This window comes from Chlorocebus sabaeus, chromosome 26 (genome assembly GCF_047675955.1).
Source record: "Chlorocebus sabaeus isolate Y175 chromosome 26, mChlSab1.0.hap1, whole genome shotgun sequence".
Taxonomy (NCBI): Eukaryota; Metazoa; Chordata; class Mammalia; order Primates; family Cercopithecidae; genus Chlorocebus; species Chlorocebus sabaeus.
In genome coordinates, this window is record NC_132929.1 from 21,575,329 (window position 1) to 21,594,776 (window position 19,448).

The 19,448-nt window shown below is 40.4% G+C and overlaps 1 long non-coding RNA gene across 1 annotated transcript in view; it reads left to right on the plus strand.

Annotated features, from left to right (window-relative positions):
- The window catches only part of LOC103245689 (uncharacterized), a 36,659-nt gene extending 17,642 nt beyond the window's left edge, over nucleotides 1-19,017 (plus strand). The window contains exon 3 of the long non-coding RNA XR_502037.3: nucleotides 18,411-19,017. This is a non-coding gene — a long non-coding RNA (uncharacterized lncRNA). The remainder of the gene's footprint in view (nucleotides 1-18,410) is intronic.
- The last annotated feature ends 431 nt before the right edge of the window (nucleotides 19,018-19,448 follow it).

Genomic DNA, 19,448 nt, shown 5'->3' on the forward strand with positions numbered 1-19,448 from the left:
TCCATTTCCCACACGGAAATTATCTTCTACTTCTCATTTATGGTGCTATAGTTTTCCATCTCCCCATGTTCCACTCCCCAGCTTCTTTCTTTCTTTATTTTTTGAGACAGAGTTTTGTTCTTGTTGCCCAGGCTGGAGTGCAGTGGCATGATTTTGGCTCACTGCAACCTCCACCTTCTGGGTTCAAGCAATTCTCCTGCCTCAGCCTCCTGAGTAGCTGAGATTATAGGTGCCCGCCACCATGCTCGGCTAATTTTTTGTATTTTTAGTAGAGACAGGGTTTCATCATGTTGGCCAGGCTGGTCTTGAACTCCTAACCTCAGGTGATCCATCCATCTCAGCCTCCCAAAGTGCTGGGATTACAGGCGTGAGCCACCACACCCAGCCCACTCTCCAACTTCTTATGTCCATTTTCCTAGACCACTTCTAGAGATGATAGCACATAGATCTCAAAACAGTTTTAAAATCTTGAGTTATTAGTTTAAAACAGCACTAGGAGAACTTACAGGTACTTACCTTGTCATAACCTGGTCCAGCTCGTCCCAGGCTCTGTGCCGTTGTGGAATGCTTTCTGTTTCCTCCTAAGTCATTAGGTCTCTCCTTTTGCCTTGTCTGAATCAGGTCTGCCCTCAATGGCAAGTCAACACCTGTCTCCCTTTCTCAGGGTACAGTCAGACTGTAGATTATGTCTTAACTCAATTATGCCTTGAAAATAAGATTCCCATAGAGTAAAAAAAAATCATCTGGGAAAGAGGTAATGGGAAAAGAAGATGAATGGATGCCTCTCTTGGGGTGGAGAAGAGAGAGAAATCAGAAAACATACATGGGAGAAAACTACTTTTTTAAGAGCTGGCTTTTCTTGGACAATAAATAGTTTTATGAAATGAGTTTACTTGAAATCACATGACCTTGGTTCAAACTTTGCCTCTACTACTTATTGCTGTGTGACTTTGGACAAGTCACTTAACCTCTCTGGCCTCAGGTTTTTAATCTGTACAATAAGGACAATAATATCCAATTTTCGGGAGGTTGTGAGAATTCAAGTTTCAAGTGTTGAGAACAGTGCTTGACACATAGTAACTACTCAACAAACATTAATTTTTAAAAAGCCATACATTTTTGGACCAAATTTGCCAATGTTAAAATGACCATAACAATGATAACAATATTCACAAATCAATGCCTAGAGTAATCTGGAGCTGGAGGTGCATCTTTACAGACCTGGTTCTCAGGCAAGTCCAGGAACCTAGAAGTTTATTCTTCTTCTGCAAATGCTGGGGCAATGGGAAGGGGACAAAGCAGATGAGGTTTGCAGGCCACAGTCAGTCGGCAATCCCTGCCCTGGTACATAGAGGACGGTGTGATGTCTGTTTACTGTGTGCTCAAGAAAGGAATTCCAGCCTGGCTTTCTTTCAGCTTGGTGCTAACCATCTGGAGAGGAATAGTTTAAGAAAAGGTATAAAGTACCAGTACTTTTCAACAGAGCTATGAGAACCCACTTGCTAAAAATTCATCTTGTCTAATAATTACACTTTGCAAAACTCTACAGAGCTGTGATGGTCCCCGTGGTTAGTACATCCTCTAACACAAACAGACCCAAGCAGACAAGAAGGCTGGGCCTGATGCAGGACATTTGGCCAGAGCTGCCAAGTCAAAGTGAGCTTTGTGTACAGCCTGGTGGCTCATTAGGGGTGTAGCTGCTGCATGCTGGTTCATTAGGGGTGTAGCTTCACATCCAGGTTCCCTGGGCTCTTCAGGACGGAGAGGCAACCTAGTGAATAGGACAGGACACTGGCCTAGTGGGAGATGTTTGGGTCATGGGGGTGGATCTCTCATGAATGGCTTGGTGCTGTTCCAAGACTAGAACCAAGAGTGAGTCGGATTAGGAGGTCTAAGATTCAGAGAGCTGAAGTTCTTCTGCTGTAAAAAGAGGTTCATAACACAAAGATCTACCTATTTGCCAAGGTCATGGGAGAGGTCTAATAAAAACTATAAAGTGTTGTTCAAACATTAGATGGAGTCATTACCTCTTCTGTTGATAGAGTACCAGAATACCTGTATGTGAGTCTGTGCATATGTTCCTGTGTGCTCATGACAAAAAGGGACTCACCTTAAACACACACGTTTTATATCGCTGTTCCTATTATTTCTGGATCTTTAAGAAAATAGTTTGCAAAAGTAATAATGCTTGCAGCAAACATTTACATATTCTTTCACTTCTCTGAGGCAACCACTGTCAGCTTGGTTTTAGTCTGGGTTCTCCAAGAAGCAGTTGCCAATCTGGTTAGACATGCAAGAGATTTATTAACAAAAACACCTGTAAGGACAATGAAGCATGAGTCAGGGGAGAGGAGGAGAGTCATCTGACTGAAATGCAGATCTGAGGCCTATGAAGAGAGAGGGAAGGAAGGAAGCTCTTAGATAGTAACGCAGTTTTGAGAAAGTTTCGCTGAGAAACACACAGACTTTGAGGCAAAGTCTTGTGTCAGGAGTTGTGCCTCTCCCAGAAATGGATCTGCTTTCATATCCTTACTGCATTTATTCATTGGCTGAGATCAGCCTTGCATGGTCATGGCTGCTGCAGTGCTTAGTCTTTTAGATTTTCCCTATGTCTATGTAATCTTTTATATCACACACACACACATATATGTGCATGAATATGTATAGAAATCTACATAAACACAGTTTTATGGATGGAGCCATGCTTTACATTTTGTTTGGCAACTTGCGATTTTCATTTAATAATAATTTCTTGTGAACGTCATATCAGTATATGATATGGTTTGGATATTTGTCTCCTCCAAATCTCATGTTGAAAATTGATCCCGGTGTTGGAGGTGGGGCATAGTGGGAGATGTTTGGGTCATGAGGACGGGTCCCTCATGAATGGCTTGGTTTTGTCCCAAGACTAGAACAAAGAGTGAGTTCTTGCTCTATTAATTCACATGAAAGCTAGTTGTTTAAAAGAGCCTGGTATCTCTCTTGCTGTCTCTTTCTTGCTGTCTTTCTTGCCATGTGACATACCGGCTCCCTTTTTGCCTTCTTCCATGACTGGAAGATTCTTGAGGTCCTGACCAGAGGCAGATGCTGGCACCATGCTTTTTGTACAGCCTGCAGAACTGTGAGCCAAATAAACCTCTTTTCTTTAGAAATTATCTGGCCTCAGGTATTCTTTTATAGCAACACAGACAGACTAATATAGTATGTGTAGATTCTTCTCATTATTTTTGATGATTGAATGGAATTTTATTATTTAGCTGTACTGAATTTTATTTAACTCATCCTCCGTTGATTTGCATTTGAGTTACTTTCAGCTTTTCACTATTATATACAGGCCAGAAAACCTACTCTCACATACATATTTTTATGTCCACATATAGCTTTTCAAAATAGGGTAAATTCCTATAATCGAAATTGCTGAGTCAGAAGACATGACATGTAAACTTTCAATAGATACTGCCAAATTGATATCCAAAATAATTTTACCAATTTGCTCTCCCACCAACAGTATATGACAGTGCATCATCAGCCATTGCTGTATCAGTCCCTGGCATTGTTCTTCTTTGTAATTTTGCCACGTTGATAGGTGAAAAATGAACATGTGGGCTTTAAATAAACCACTTTCAAAGGGAGAGTTCCCATATCCGTGATTCCTTACAGCTTTCTCTTGGTGGATCTATCTATTCCTAACCCATGCTGTTAGGAGGCTGGGTTTGACTTGTATGGGTTAGGAGCCCTGAACTCAGAAGCAGAGAAGAAAACTGGATGTGGTCTCCTATGCCAAATACCAATCACAAACCCCAAAATGGCACCATTAGAAACGTGTTTCCTTGGAAATCTGGGAAGCTGTTAAAACCCAGAGCCCTCTATTGAAGTGAAAATACTCTCTTTGAGCCTCAGATATAATCCAGGATCTATGTTTTACAATGGGAAAACTGAATTCTTTCTAGAGAGTGCTTCGACCAGGGTCAAAGAACGAGTTAATGACAGCGTTCAATCTGAAACCAGGTTTTCTGACTTCTACTCTCTTACTCTACACTGTGAGAATATAAATAATATTTAAAAATAATCATAATTACAGCTACAAATGTTGGTGTTAGCTAACCCTTTGGAATCATCAAGTTTCTTAAGTCAAATAGAGAAAATGAAAACTAAAAGGACTAAATCCTTAGTATTTGAAGAATTACAATGTATGTATTCATGTCACCATTTAGCATGTAATGAATCAAATACTGTGGCTACAACAATGAAAAAGATAAAAATGGTTAGTTCTCTTGTTTTAGCGAAAGTGACTATGACACTTTGGCTCTCAACAAGAAAGCTTCATGTGTCGCTATTGTGTATATATAAATATGTATAACAGGAAGTTTGGTTGCATAGTTTAAGCAGTTTCCAAAGACCTTCCTAATTTCCAATTTAACCTAGTTTTGTGGATTCTAAACAAGTCACTGTAAACAGGAGAGTGAGTCCCTTTCTGTGATTCCTCAGAGCTGGTTGACAGCATTCCTTCGATCACTTTACTTTTGTACCCTGAGATGTAATTTATTTAAATCTGGAAATATGAATATTTAGGGAGTAAGTAGTACTAGTAAAAATACTCCCTAATTCTTTGTAAAGTGGGAGGTGTTTGGGTCATGGGGGTGAATTCTTCATAAATGGCTTGGTGTGGTCCCAAGACTAGAGCCAAGAGTGAGTCCTTGCTCTGTTAGTTCACGTGAGAGCTGGTTGTTTAAGAGAACCTGGCATCTCTCTTGCGCTCTCTCTCTTGCTCTCTTTCTTGTCACGTGAAACACCTGCTCCCCCTTTGCCTTTTCCCATGATTGGAAGCTTCCTGAGGTCCTGACCAGAGGCAGATGCTGACACCACGCTTCTTGTACAGCCTGCAGAACTGTGAGTCAAATAAACCTCTTTTCTTAGGTTTATTTTAATTCTGAGGGAGTATTTTTTACTAGTTTTGAACTTTGAACTAAACAGACAGAACAGTTGTGGTTAAGTAGAACCAAAGACCCCACCCCTTAAGTGAAGATAGTAGGTAGAATGCCTCTCATTTCTATTATCATAGAAAACCTGTAACATTAATTCTTGTGCCCCAAGTAGTGAGTCTGTTTTTTCTTGTTTATATTTTTGATTTGAATTTATTACACACTATCCTGAGAGATTTTAGTCTTTCTTCAGGATCTATCATTTGTCAATCCTCATTTTCCAACATTTATATAAATATTTTTCATTTCTAGCTCTGAAATCACATTGCTTTTTTTGTTAACCTTTTTATTGTAAATGAAAGCACAGATTATGAAAGCCACACAATGCAAATGTGTGGCTTAATGACTTATTTATGAGACAAGTTCTCTTGTAACTATCACCCAGACCCCGGAAGTATTCCATGTGCCTGTTACAATATCCAGCCTCCTCCTCTCTCAAAAATGGTCACCCACTGGACTTTTCTTGTATTCCTAGATACTGTAATTTAGTCTTGCCAATTTTTTATTTGCTTTTAAGTCTCTTTTGATTTACAGTGCACTCTTCATAACTTTATTTTCTGTATCATTTGTCATTTGAAAAACCTGGGGCATTTGACCTGTAGCATTACCCATAGTGTCGATTCTGTTGATTGCATACTTAGGGTGCAGTTCGTCGTGTTCCCCTTTACTTTGAATTTCCTGCAAGTTGGCAGCTGATGCAAAGTATTTATCCGATTTATGATCAACCTCTCTGGCAAGACTATAGGAGGTTGTTTGATCTTTCATCAAAAGGCATATAATGTCTGATTATATTTTTTTGATACTACCAGTGGTTGATATTCAGTATCCAGATCCATTAGTTTATTGGGAGTAGCAAGGTAGTTATATTTTACTCTTTATTCTTTACTTATTAGTTAAAATATTTAGATAAAAAATGCATCCCATCATATGACTATTTGGTTACTCCATGGTATTATATGTATAAGAAAAGCTAGATAAATGAAAAAAAGAAAAGGAATTGTGAGGTTTATAACATACATGTAAGTTAAATGTATGAAAAAAATAGCAAAAAAAGGGGAAGGAGGAAATTTTCAAATTGACCCTTTTAGCATCATGTACTGTGCCTGTTCATCCCTTGTAATAGTCCTTTTCCAAGGTTTCTTTTGTCTTATATTGATATAACTACTCCAGCTCTTTTATGCTTGTTGTATGTATGGTATATCTTTGTCCATCAGCTTACTTCTAACTGATCTATATATTTAAAGCAAGTTTATTATAGATAGAATATAGTTGGGTTTTGCTTACACACACATATATTTTAAGAGACAGAGTCTTGCTCTGTCATTTAGGCTGGAGTACAGGGCACAATCATAGCTCACTCTAACCACAAACCGTTGGGCTCAAGTGATCTTCTGGTCTCAGCCTCTGAACAGCTAGGACTCCAGGTTCATGCCACCATGCATGGCTAGTGTAAACAAATGTTTTTAGAGATGGGTCTCACTATGTTGCCCAGGCTGGTCTTGAACTTGTGGCCTCAAGTGATCTTCCTACCTTGGCCTTCCAAAGTGCTGGGATTATAGGCATGCCATCGTGTCCAGCCCCTAAAGCATTTATATTTAATGCAATTATTTATATGGTTGGATTTAAGTCTGCTCTTTTGCTAGTTGTTTTCTATTTGTTTCATCTTTACTTTGCTCCTTTGCCTTCTCTTTTCTATCCTACTTTTGTTTTAATTGAGCTTTTTTTAGGATTCCATTTTATCTCCATTACAGAGATATAGTTTTTCTATCATCTATCTATCAATCAGTCATCTATCTAATCTATTAATCTCATGTGTATATTCCTATACACATGTATGTGTATACACACTATATATATGCATATAGATATAATTTTACTTTGTTTTAGTTTTTACTTGTTGCTTGAGAATTTAAAATATATGTTATATATGTGTATATACATCTATCTTTAACTTATTACAATCTGTCTTTAAATAATATAGTGTAAGGACGTTGCAACAGTACACTTTCATTTCTTCTCTCTCACTTTTTTGCTATTGTTTTACTTTTATATATACTATAAACCTCAGAATATATTTAGATGTCTTTTCTTTTTACTTTGAACAGCTATTTGTTTTAAATAAATTAAAAAATAAGAAAAATTATATTTACTCTCGTTTTTAAAAGCCATATCCAATGCTCTTTCTTTATTTGTATAAATCTAAATTTTCATCTGCTACTATACACTTTCTGCCTGAAGAATTTCCTTTAGCATTTATTGTAGTGCAGATTTGCTGGAACTAAATTATTTTATCTTTTGTTTGTGTGAAAATGTCTTTATCTCTCCTTCATTTTTGAAAGAACATTTTGCTGCACACAGAATTTTGGAATGACCAAATTTTCCTTTCATTTTTCCTTTATTTAAAGGTTCCACTTTGTCTTATGGCTTGCATAATTTTTGATAAAATTTGTCATAATTCCTATCTTTCCTCTCTGTGTAATGTTTTTTTTTCTGATTTTCCTCAAGATCTTCTCTCTGTCTTTGGTTTTTATTAAGTTGACTATCATGTATGTAGAATTTTGTTAAAAGAATTTATCCTGTTTTACTTTTTCTGAGATTTCACTATCTGTGGTTTATCTTTCATTATTTTTGAGAAATTATCAGGTATTACTCTTCAAATACATTTTTTTCTCTTTATCTTGCTCCTTTTTTGGGGGGGACTGCAATTTTACATATATTAGGTCATTTGATTTTTTTCCCCCCATAGCTCTTAAAGGTTCTGTGCTCTGTTCTTTTTTTCACTCTCTTTTCCTCTTTGTTTTCCATTTGGATATGTTTTCTTTATATTCAAGTTCATTCACATATTTCAATGTGTCTATTCTACTCATAAAACTATTGAAGAAAGTTTTCATATCTAATGTGTTTTTTATTTGTATTTTCATTTGATTCTTTTAAATAGTTGCAATCTTTTTCCTGGAATTCCTCATTCGTTCATGCATAGTGTGCACACTTACCACAAATATTTTTAACATATTAATTATTAGCTAAAATTCATATTTGATAGTTCCAACAGCTGGGTTCTTGCTGGGTTGATTGCTTTATTTCCGGACAATATATGCGTGTGTGTGTTTCTTTTCTGTGTATCTCATATTTTAAAAATCAAATCCTGGACATTGTGTGTAAAATAGTGAGACTGAAGAGAACAAAATTCATGCCTGAAAATGGGCAGTTCTTTTCTTATGTTAGGCTTTTAGTGTGGGGTGCTTGAGTTAATCCAGCCAACATTCCAGCTGTTTTTTGGGTTGTTGCAACAGTTATGTTCAGTACGCCGTGGACTTCAAATTTCTTCATTATTAAACTGCTGATAAATTCTGGGCCTCAGGGCCAGAATTCCTGTCCAGTCAACTTCCATTGAATCTTGCATGCCTGTACCTGGGGTCTGTCTTCATGCCCTAGCGCCTTCTCAGAGGCAAACTGCTATTACTTGTTACTCCTTGCTAGGCTGCAATTGCTTGTGATTGGGGCAGAGTTCAGTGTTGTTTTTTTTTTCAAATTATCTTACCCATTTAACTCTCTCCGGGTAAATTTGCCTTGGTAGTTTTTATTTGATTGTTTGTTTGTTTTGTTTTTTGAGAATCGCCACCCCCTTTAGATAGTCTAACCCTAGGATTTGGCTTATATTCAGGAAGTGTCTAGGGTACACATCCAGTTATACCAAACTTCTCATCATTTGTTATGGCATATAGTATGGTTCTTAAGATTTGTATCACAACTGTTTCATGAGCTAGTACTTTCTTATTGATCAAAATATGGAGTACCTATTTTCTTAACTTTCTGAATGATGAAATAAACAGTGTGGCAAGTCATGTACTCAGTCCTTCCAATTCTTTCTGGAAGTGTGCAGATTTTAAAAGATAAATGAAGTCAGAATTTTTTCACAAGTTCTCTTTTAGCAGAAAATGACTTCCAAGGAGGTAGGCTTTGATATATATTGATTGGGTTTAAAAAATCTTGGCTAGGCCGGGCACAGTGGCTCAAGCCTGAAATCCCAGCACTTTCAAAGGCCGAGGCAGGCGGATCACGAGGTCAGGAGATCGAGACCATCCTTAATACGGTGAAACCTCGTCTCTACTAAAAATACAAAAAATTAGCCGGGCATGTTAGTGGGCGCCCCTAGTCCCAGCTACTTGGGAGGCTGAGGCAGGAGAATGGTGTAAAACCGGGAGGTGGAGCTTGCAGTGAGCTGAGATTTTGCCACTGCACTCCAGCCTGGGTGACGGATTGAGACTGTCTCAGAAAAAGAAAAGAAAAAAAAAACAGTCTTGGCAAGCTGTGTCTCTTTTAACAATTTAATTATCTATATCTCAGTTTTTCCATCTGAGAAACAAAGATAATTATATTTATTCATATTTTTCAACAAATATTTATTGAGTGCTTTCTAAGTTGCAGGCATTGTTCTAGATGCTGGGGATACAGCAGTGACCAAATAGACAAAAACTCAGCCCTCAAGGAGCTTACTTTCTGCACTCACATAGATGGCTTCTGAAGATTAAATGAGATATAACATAAAACTCCTTGTTCAGAGCTGGGACATGGTAGTTGCTCTATAAATGTTAATTCCCTCCTGCCTCCTTTTAATAGATGTTCCCTATCACTTTTAAAATGGATACTTTTAATTTGTTTAGCTCTTCGGCATTATTATTTCGGTAGTCAATGGTTTCCCAAGCAACAATGGCCTAGGCAATGTAATTGAGGCATAAATCAATGTTAAAGGATTTTGTTATGACTCACAGCAGTTACCAGCGGTGTCTCTACTGTCTTTGCTCCTAAATACGTCCAATCTTATCCAGAGACTCGCCCTGAGAGCCCCTGAATGCTTGTGTCACCTGGCTAGCTCAGGGCGTTCCTGACCCCTGAGGCTCCCTTTCCATGGCTTGATGTTATTCTTCCTTACCCTAGACACTTTTCACTCCACGTTCCCCATATTGGGATGGCAGCAGCTTTGCTTTATCTGTGGTCAAATTTCAGTGGGTAGAACATATTCTTCTTGCATTTTTCTTACCTCGAAACTAGGTCATGGGATGGAATGACCTTATATGTTCAGTTCCTTTCAATGACCTCAGCTTTTTACTTTGCCTGAGCTTTCATTATATTTTTTTCTAAAAAGTACAACTATTGTTTTATTTGCCCGGAATTCTTTTCCTCTTCTTCTCAAATATACAGGCTCTTCTTACGGAAATACTTGTCTCTCCATTTCTATAGTTCTAATGTGTGTAGGGGCTACCAATTCCTTATATATCATAGGCTCCTGGGCTCCAAATGATCTAAAGGGGCTACATTTTAAATCACAAAATTGTGCCTACCTGGTCACAGTTACTGGGTCCAGGGGTAGCCTTAAGATTCAAGAATCCCAAGACTCAAGATTCTGGTTTTCACCCCAGGATTTTTCAAGTAAAACTGACAGAGGGGATTAAGTTCTTTTCCAGTAGTGAAGCTGTGGGATTGATTGGAAATCTCGCCTTTCCCCATCCAATTACGGCTTGAGGGGTTCATTGACAGGTATTTTTTACTGATTGCTTGGGAGATTTTAACTCCCGAAGTATATGCTTTTTCTACGTGCCTAGAAACACATTGCTAGATCTCTAGGATTCATTGTAGAAATGCAGTTTAGGTTCTTGGTACATGTTATTTGCTCCTTAGAATATCCTGTGAGAAATTTAGTACAGATAACAATTTCTCTCTGTCTCTTTCTTCGACAAGGAGATTATACATGGAAAATTCTTTGTCCATTTTTACATGAGTAGAAAATGGCTAAGCCAAAATTATAACTCAAGATTCTTCATTTTAAGGTTAGTGTTCTTTCCACTATACTACATTGCCTGTCTGTGACTTTTGTAGTCTCTATTAGACATGATTACCCAGATATGGAGGATGATATTGCCTCAAAATTGTATCACTTTTGTATCTCATCATTTTTAAAAACCTCGTCTACATCCTTTATTATTTTACTTTACGTTCTGGGATACACGTGCTGAACGTGCAGGTTTGTTACATAGGTACACATGTGCCATGGTGGTTTGCTGCACCCATCAACCCATCATCTAGGTATTAAGCCCTGTATGCATTAGGTATTTGTCTTAATGCTTTCCCTCCCCTTTCCCCTGACCCCTGAGAGGCCCTGGTGTGTGATGTTCACCTCCCTGTGTCCATGTGTTCTCACTCTTCACCTCCCACTTATGAGTGAGAACGTGCGGTGTTTGGTTTTCTGTCCCTGTGTTAGTTTGCTGAGAATGATGGCTTCCGGCTTCATCCATGTCCCTGCAAAGGATATGAACTCAGAATAATATTCTTATAGGAAAGTATTCTTGAATTAAATAATGCTCTACGTAGTGAATTGGCCAGTGTGGTGGTTTTTAAAATAAATCTTCACACTTTTTGATAGCCCTTCTTTACTTAATTACTTCCCTTTGAGTGAGGGCGGACTTAGCGATTTGCTTCTAACAAGTAGAATATGGCAGAAGTGACTGTGATGCCTGAGATAAGGACATACAAGGCATTTTGACTTTCTCTTTTTCTCTTTCCTGGATCATCCACTTTGGGAAAAGCCTGTTTCCCCACTTAAGCAGTTCTATGGAAAGACCTGTGTGGCTAGGAACTAAGGCCTCCTGCCAACAGTCCTGTGTATGAGTCATCTTGGAAGTAGATTGTCCAGCTGCTGTCAAGCCTTCTGAAGACTGGGGTCCTCACAGACATCTTGACTGCAGCCTCATGAGAGTTCCTGAGCTAGACCACCCAGTTAAGTTACGGCTGGATTCCTGACCACAGAAGCTGTGAGCTGGTAACTGTTTATTGCTTGAAGCCACTCAATTTTAGGGCAATTTGTTATGTAGTAATAGATAATTAAACAGATTTGGGTCACACACTCTTGAACTTGATTTAGATGCAAGGTTTTGCATTTTGAGTTGATGGCATAAGGGGATGAGAGTTCTGAGGGGTCTTGGGAGGTGAGTTCATTCTGCATGTGGGAGGAATGTAAATAATTTCCAACCAGAGGGCAGCTGTGGAAGTTTAAAAATATGTCCACACATTCTCTGATGTTCCTTTCTTCAAAGATAGAGCCTAATTCTCTTTCTTCAGCAAGAAATAACTAATATAACCAATTTCTTCAGGGGCGCCCAGAAGACCCCCACTTGGCTTAATGCCCTGTTGTTGCATCTTGCTCAGTTGCAAGGAGTCTGGTTTGAACAAGAAGCCTCGCTCTTTCATTTTTGCACTTCCATTGTGCACAGGGTATATGGCCAGTCCTGGGCTGCTTTTTCTGCCACAAACTTGAGGTCACTGTCTTCCTCGATATTTGGACTTATTTCTATGCCCAGAGCCCTAGTGAGCTCACTTTCTGTGGTCTTTAGGAATTTGGGAAGTGGCTACTCATTTCACCACATCTTAAGACAAAACTGATTCCTCCCGGTCCCTTGAATTGTCAGCTTAGTTGGTAACATCAACTTCTGAGGTGAAGACACTCAGGGAATGTTCATGGTCTGTGTCCTATGTGGTTCTTCTGAGCTTAAGTGGCACTGCATTTAGCCAACTCCTGATTCTCCCCATCTTTTTCTTGACTTCTGCTCCTTTGTGGGGCCAAACGGCATCCCTAAACATGTTGTTTCCTATTTTTTTGGTCAGTTATTTCACCTTCATCTCCTCCAGGGATCACCACACCTTTCTTCATTTTCTGGGGTATACCTTCAGACACTTCTGGACCAGAGCATTATTTGCTAATAGTAGCACTGAACTCAGTTACACCTAGGTACTCCTCCTATACAGGTTGAACACATTCTTAAATCAGCAACAATTCTCCTTAGGAGAAGATATTTGAGCCTTATGGGCTAGAAATTCACTTTTTTTTTGTGGGCGACAGGGTGGGGGGGAAATGTTTGTCCAATGCCTTCCTAAAATGGCAACAAATGGGGCAGTTCTTGAAAAATGATGTTGTTTTTAGCTCCTAAGGAGCTACTCCATCAAGCAACAGCTCTTAAGCAGGAACTTGTAGTATGAATGTCTTCACTACTCTGGTATCAGCATTGTGGAATTTTCTATCCACTCTCAGAAATTCTGCAAACATGATACAGTCAGAGTTTAGGCTATTTTATCTTCAGCAGTTTCTACTATAACCAATGCAGTGTAACCTGCAAGATGCCAACTTGGGAGCTGTTCTACATTTGGAGTCTGATTGGAGAACTTGTAGCCATGACTTAGTTTCTTTGGTTGACTCAGTTGTAGGCCATTTGACTTATTTTTCAGAGCAGGCTAGTTAAAAACAGAAGACATAGTTTCAAAGGTAGGGGTGTATTTACTTGCTTCTCTCTCTAAGATTATGCCTAATCTCTTTTGACATGGAGATACCAAGAAGATATCTGGGCACATCCTAGGAAAGAACTGAGGGGAACTGAGAAGCTTCTGGTGATGAGTGAGGGTTCAGGCCCTCACTAAGTCATGCGGAGTTTGTCCAAATACTCACTAGGGGCAGTCTAGCCTTAATTAGATTAATATATATTCAGGCCCACATATGGGCTAAAGTCTTATTATTTTAGATATCACAATGGCAGACATACAGATGCATTGCTCAGATCCCTCTTTAAGAAAGGACTCGATGCTTAGTTGCAAGGAGTCTGGTTTCCTGGCAACCTTCTGTGGTTTTCTTCTTCAAGTCTACTTCAGTCTCAGAGCTGGGACTGCCATAATGGACAGTTGTTGCTTCAGAGATTTGTAGTGGGCTGACCGAGAGTTGGTTTAATATACATTATGGTTTGCTGTCTCCCCTTACCTCGTCCCCCTTCCTCCCTTCTCTTTTCACAGGTGTTACTCTTCAATCCACTGTTTGCATTCTTAACTCTGTCTCAGCATCTGGTTCCCAGAGGACTAACTGATGGTGGTTCCAGGAATGCACAAAGAAAACAGGTGGCAAGATGAGGTTTTGGGCTTGGATCACTCACAGCCTGGCTGGCAATGAGATCACTGTCCCAGGTGGTATGAGGGGGGCACAGATAGTCTCTGGCATGAGGTGTTGGCCTGATTGCAAAAACCTTCTCTGGTGAATTGAGAGAATGTTCCAGTGCAATGATTTAGGCATTGGAAAAGTACAGGGGAAATAATTAATACAAGAAAAATGAGAATTGGCTGATGGTTACTAAGTTGTATTAATGCCTGTTAGAGGAATAATGAAAAGCTGAAGGCAGTTAAAAATGGAAAACTAACAAAGTCACAAGTCTTATTTGGTAGCTTACAAAGAGGCCTTTATCTTTGGCATTTAGAGAAAAGAAAAAGGCCAGACTCAGGATTAAATACAGTTCTGAGCTTCAAAGACCATTGGTTACAGAGCCGAGGCAGAGATGTTATGCCAGGGTGTGGCTTTGGGTAAGAAAACTGAGATTCTAATGCGTGGAACAGGGACAGCTTGCTGGCTGCCTCCCAGATGTTAGCTTCCCCAGACTCCTCTGGACTCTTAGAATTTGCAGAGGTTGCCTTTTCCCCTGTTAAGAGGTAATACAGGTGTGGTGGCTAACCCCTGTAATTCCAGCCCTTTGGGAGGCCGAGATGGGTGGATCACCAGGTCAAGAGATCGAGACCATCCTGGCCAACATGGTCAAACCCCATCTCTACTAAAAATACAAAAATTAGCTGGGTGTGGTGGCATGTGCCTCTAATTCCAGCTACTCGGGAGGCTGAGGTAAGAGAATTGCTTGAACCCAGGAGGCAGAGGTTGCAGTGAACTGAGATGGTGCCACTGAACTCCAGCCTGGTGACAGAGTGAGACTCCGTCTCAAAAAGAAAAAAATAAAATAAAAAGAGAGGTAATACATTCCTCTGTTATGTGAGAAGCCATTGTAGGCTAGGTAATGTATATGGAGCCCATCTTCTGCAAGGTAATAGCCCTACTGCATTCCCATCAAGATAAGGCCTCACCTATTCTCTTGGCTGCCAGGCCTATATTAGTGTTAAGTCACAGCATGACCCAGTTTGGGATGTCCTGGGTCTGATAAGGGGAGAAAGGTATTATACTCCAAAAAAGTTACATGACCTAGTCAGCGTGTACCAATATGTACCAACAGCACCCAAGGTACTAGAGTTTGAGGGTTCTTGAACATAAGACTGGGTAAGGATGAGTTTACTGGCTTGGAGGCACTCTTAGAATGAAGGATTTGATGTCTTGGCAAAGACTCCAGGGCACAGGGCAAACTGACTAGTGAGGCTTCAGGAAGCAGGAGAAAAATGAAAATCCATACTGAGTGAAGTGGTAATACCAGAATTGTCATTGTAGATACTGTGGGAGAGAATGGAAGTGTCAGGGAAGCAGGCATGCTGGAATGGCCTATGTGAGGCCAGAAAATCCACTAGAGGTTTATGTTCCGTGAGAGGGCCAGAAGACACATAACATTTACCAAAGCCACCAGGAAGGCACTGGTTAAAGGCATACCAGCATCATTAAAAATTTCAGTGTTGGCTATCCTTTGCAGACCAGGTCTGATGATGGTAGGGGCTATCACACAACTTAATTTGTTGATAGCAGTGGGGTTTTGAAGGTACAATATTTCCATTCTAGAAATGGAGTTTGGGCCCCAAACAAGAAATGCATCTGTGATGTCCAGGTAGCAATGCAAGCTGGGTTATTTGATCCAGCAAACCCTATTAGTATGAGAAAAAAAGCAGATACCTGAGTTTATGCAGCGAGGCCATAATACCATTTGAAAAACAACTCCTGGCACCTGAATAGTTCCTTGTAAAGACAGAATACTTGGTCATGGGGCACTAAATGACCATGAGTTCAGAATTCCCTATGATGGATAAGGTCTTGGTGAACCATCAACTTAAAAAATCAGGTGTACCCAGCAGCATCCTGTTGTAAGCTGGAAGCGGTACATCTAGGATTTAGAGCAAGCAAGACCAGGGGGCACAAAAAGCCTTCATGAGCAAATAGCCCAGACTCAGCATCGTTGTACTGAGGAAAGCAGCATTTTCTTAGTGTAAACTTATGGTATTTCATGTATTGCATCATCCAGAAGCATGTGGCCTAGTAGAGTGTTGGAACAGTTGCTGAAGTGTTGGAGCAATACTCTGAGGATGTGGTGCTATTCTCCAGGATGCAGTACACACACATTCTTAGGGGCTTCTATATGGTGCTGTGTTACCAAAAGAAAGAATGCGTGGGTTCAGAAACTAAGAGGTGGGAGCAAAATTTGCCCCATTTACCACCATTTCAAGTGACCCATGAGGGGACTTTTTGCTTCTTGTCCCTGCAACTCCAGGCTCTGAAACATTAGAGAAGGAACTCTTGTTTTTAAAAAAGGCATACTTGCCAGGAGAAACACAAAGTCCCATTCAACTGTAAGCTATGGCTAACTGCTGAGACCATTGGACCCTCATATTCAGAGAGAAGTAGGTGAGAATAGCCACTGTCTTGGCAGGGTAACTGAATCTGAATAACAGGAGGTGGGGCTGTTGTTAAACAGTAGGGGCAGGTGATCCACTTGGGTGCCTCTTGGTTCTCCCTTGCCCAATTGTAGTCTATAAACAGACAAGTGCAGCAAACCTGATCTGAGAAAGATACTGTCACATGGGGTCCATGCCACATCTACTCTTAGGAATGAGGGTTTGGGTCACACCAGCAGGTAAGCCACAAAGACCAGCAATATTGGTAGCTGAGGGTGAAGGGAGTTTGGAACGCACAGTGGAGGAGGAAGTAATTATCAGCTGTGGCCTATGTCTGACTGCAGCAACAAGGTTGTGGTTTGTCCCATTAACATCCCTTTTCGTTTCTCCTCGGGTAAAGAGGCCTACAAGAACCCAGGAGGAACTTCCTCTCCAACTTGTTTGGAGAAATGGAACCATGCAACACAAGGGGTGAAGAGTGGCAGATATAGAAATGAGCTAGTTCTATTTCTCTTCAAGAAAGGGCGTACATCCCAACTGGGGGAAATGTGGTTCTCTGAAGTGGCCAGCTCTTGACTATTTCCAGTTCACCTCAGCTTTTGAGCTGAGGTCATGCTCTTCTCAATGTGGCCCCTGGGGGTGACAGAGCAAGACTGTGCCACAAGGGTCTTGCCATTTCTACCCGATGCATGATGCTAGGGCTCCCATGAGGCTGGCAGAGACTTTGACAGATATCATTGTCTGACCCCTCCACTAGACCAATTCCACTTTTGCTCTTTTCTTTTCACATATGTTGTTCCCCAATAACCCATTTTTCACCTCTGTCTCCATACCATCGTCCCAGTGGAGCCAACTTCTATTGATTTGGAATTTAGGAAGACGGATTAAAATGTATTTTTATAATTGATCTATTTCAAAAGGAGGAGGTGTATTAAACAAATTAATCATTAAAAAGGGAATGTTTAATGACAATAAAGGACAATATATTTCTGATACCACTAGACTGCTACATTTGCATATATACTTTTTATCCCTGGGTTACTTATAATTTACATTTTGCATTCACTTATGAGAGTGTTTAACGTTCCAAAAGTAATGAAAGGACTTAAAATATCCTTGAATGAAACAAAATTTTATTTCTCAAAATATGTCATGTAAGTTGATTTTACAATACAAAGATGACATGTCTGTGAAATCCCAGAATTAGATGGAAAATGAAGACTTTGATGACTTCCTCTCTAGTAACTAAATGCATTCCTGCTTCTAGGCTTTTGCTCATATTTTTTCCTTCCTTCTTTCCTTGGCTGCCCACTCAGAAACTCCATGGCAGGAAAATCACTTGAACCCGGGAGGCAGAGGTTGTGGTGAGCTGAGATTGTGCCATTGCACTCCAGCCTGGGCAACAGGAGTGAAACTCCATCTAAAAAAAAGAAAAAAAATACAAAAAACCAAAACAGAAACAGTCTTGTCAAGAAGCTTTCTCTGACTGTTCCGGGGAATTAGATGTTTCACTCCCTCATTTTTAGACAACCCTTTGACCTGCTCCACATATCTGGCATTTGCTTAGAAAATGCTTTATTAGTTGATTAAGATTATCCCTTGTCTGTCCAGGTAAATTTTAACTGCTTTAAGACAGGTCTATGGTTCATTCATATGTTTGCTTGACAGTTTGTCTCTGATCAGGGTCTGGGAAACAGAAAACACTCAATAGATGTGGTTTACTTTTTCTTGTTTGGAACATCTATTTATTTGCCTATAACATAGGACAAGGAATGAGTTTTATCTTTTAAAGGAAAGACTTTACTCAATTATTGTGTTTCACTGTTCACAGTTCAAGACTTATCTATGTGAGTATGCAGGTAATATACCCTCAGCTGGTTCACTTTACCTCTCTGACCTTATATTTCTCATTCATAAATTTAGGAAACTAGATTTTATAATCAAAATTAGCTAACATTTACTGAATATTTATTATGACTGAGCCATTTGGTTAAATAATTTTATTCAATTCTCATTTTTTTCTAGAAGAGGATGCATTGGTTTAAAGAATTTTAGTTGCAAGAGGACCAAGGAAAAACGGCAGCTAGGAGGCAAGACTAACTTGCAGCTCCCACTTGGATGGACAGAACAACATATGGAGACTCACATCATGAACTTTTGCTCCAAGAACTACCACAGAAACATACCAGGAAAGCCAAGAGAATCCACAGACCCTTTGAGGGAGGTGGATGGCTACTGCGGGCTCCGTGGGACAGCTGAGGAACCGTGAGTCAGCTTGCTTTCTCAGCTTGGAGGTTTGTAGCCTCGGGCATGTTCTCAGCTCTGCTCACAGGCTGCCTGGAAATAAACTTGGTGCTACTGGGTGGGCACGGTGGGAGTGAGACTGGCCTTTCAGGCTGTGGGCTCTGTGGGAGCTAGGTGAGGCCTGTGACTGCTGCCTTTCTCCCACTTCCCTGGTGACCTGTGTGTTGCAGCAGAGGCAGTCATAATCCCCAGAGAACAGAAGTCCATTGGCCTGAAAACCACACTCCCATCCCCCACGATAGCCACAGCAAGCCCTGTCCAAGGAGAGTCTGAGCTCAGACACACCTAACCCTGCCCCACCTGATTAGTCTTTCTCTACCTGCCCTGGTAGCCAAAGACAAGGGACATAATCTCCTGGGAGCTATATGGCCCCACCTACTGCCTGACCCTAGGGCAAGCTTGTATCTCCCTGTACAACCGCAGCTGATATGCTCCTGAAAGCACCACTTCTTGGCTGGAGGCCAACAAACACAAAACCAGCATAACTTAACAAAAATAGAACCACGGACCCTCACAGAGTCCACTTCAGTCCCCTGCTACCTCCACTGGAGCAGGTGCTGGTATTCACAGCTGAGGGACTTGAAGACAGATCATATCACAAGACTCTTTGTAGACATTCCCCAGTACCAGCCTGGAGCCCAGTAGCTCCACTGGGTGGCTAGATCCAGAAGGTAAATAACAATCACTGCAGTTTGGCTCTCAGACAGCCCCATCCCTAGAAGAAAGGGGAGAGCACCACATCAAGGGAACACCTTGTGG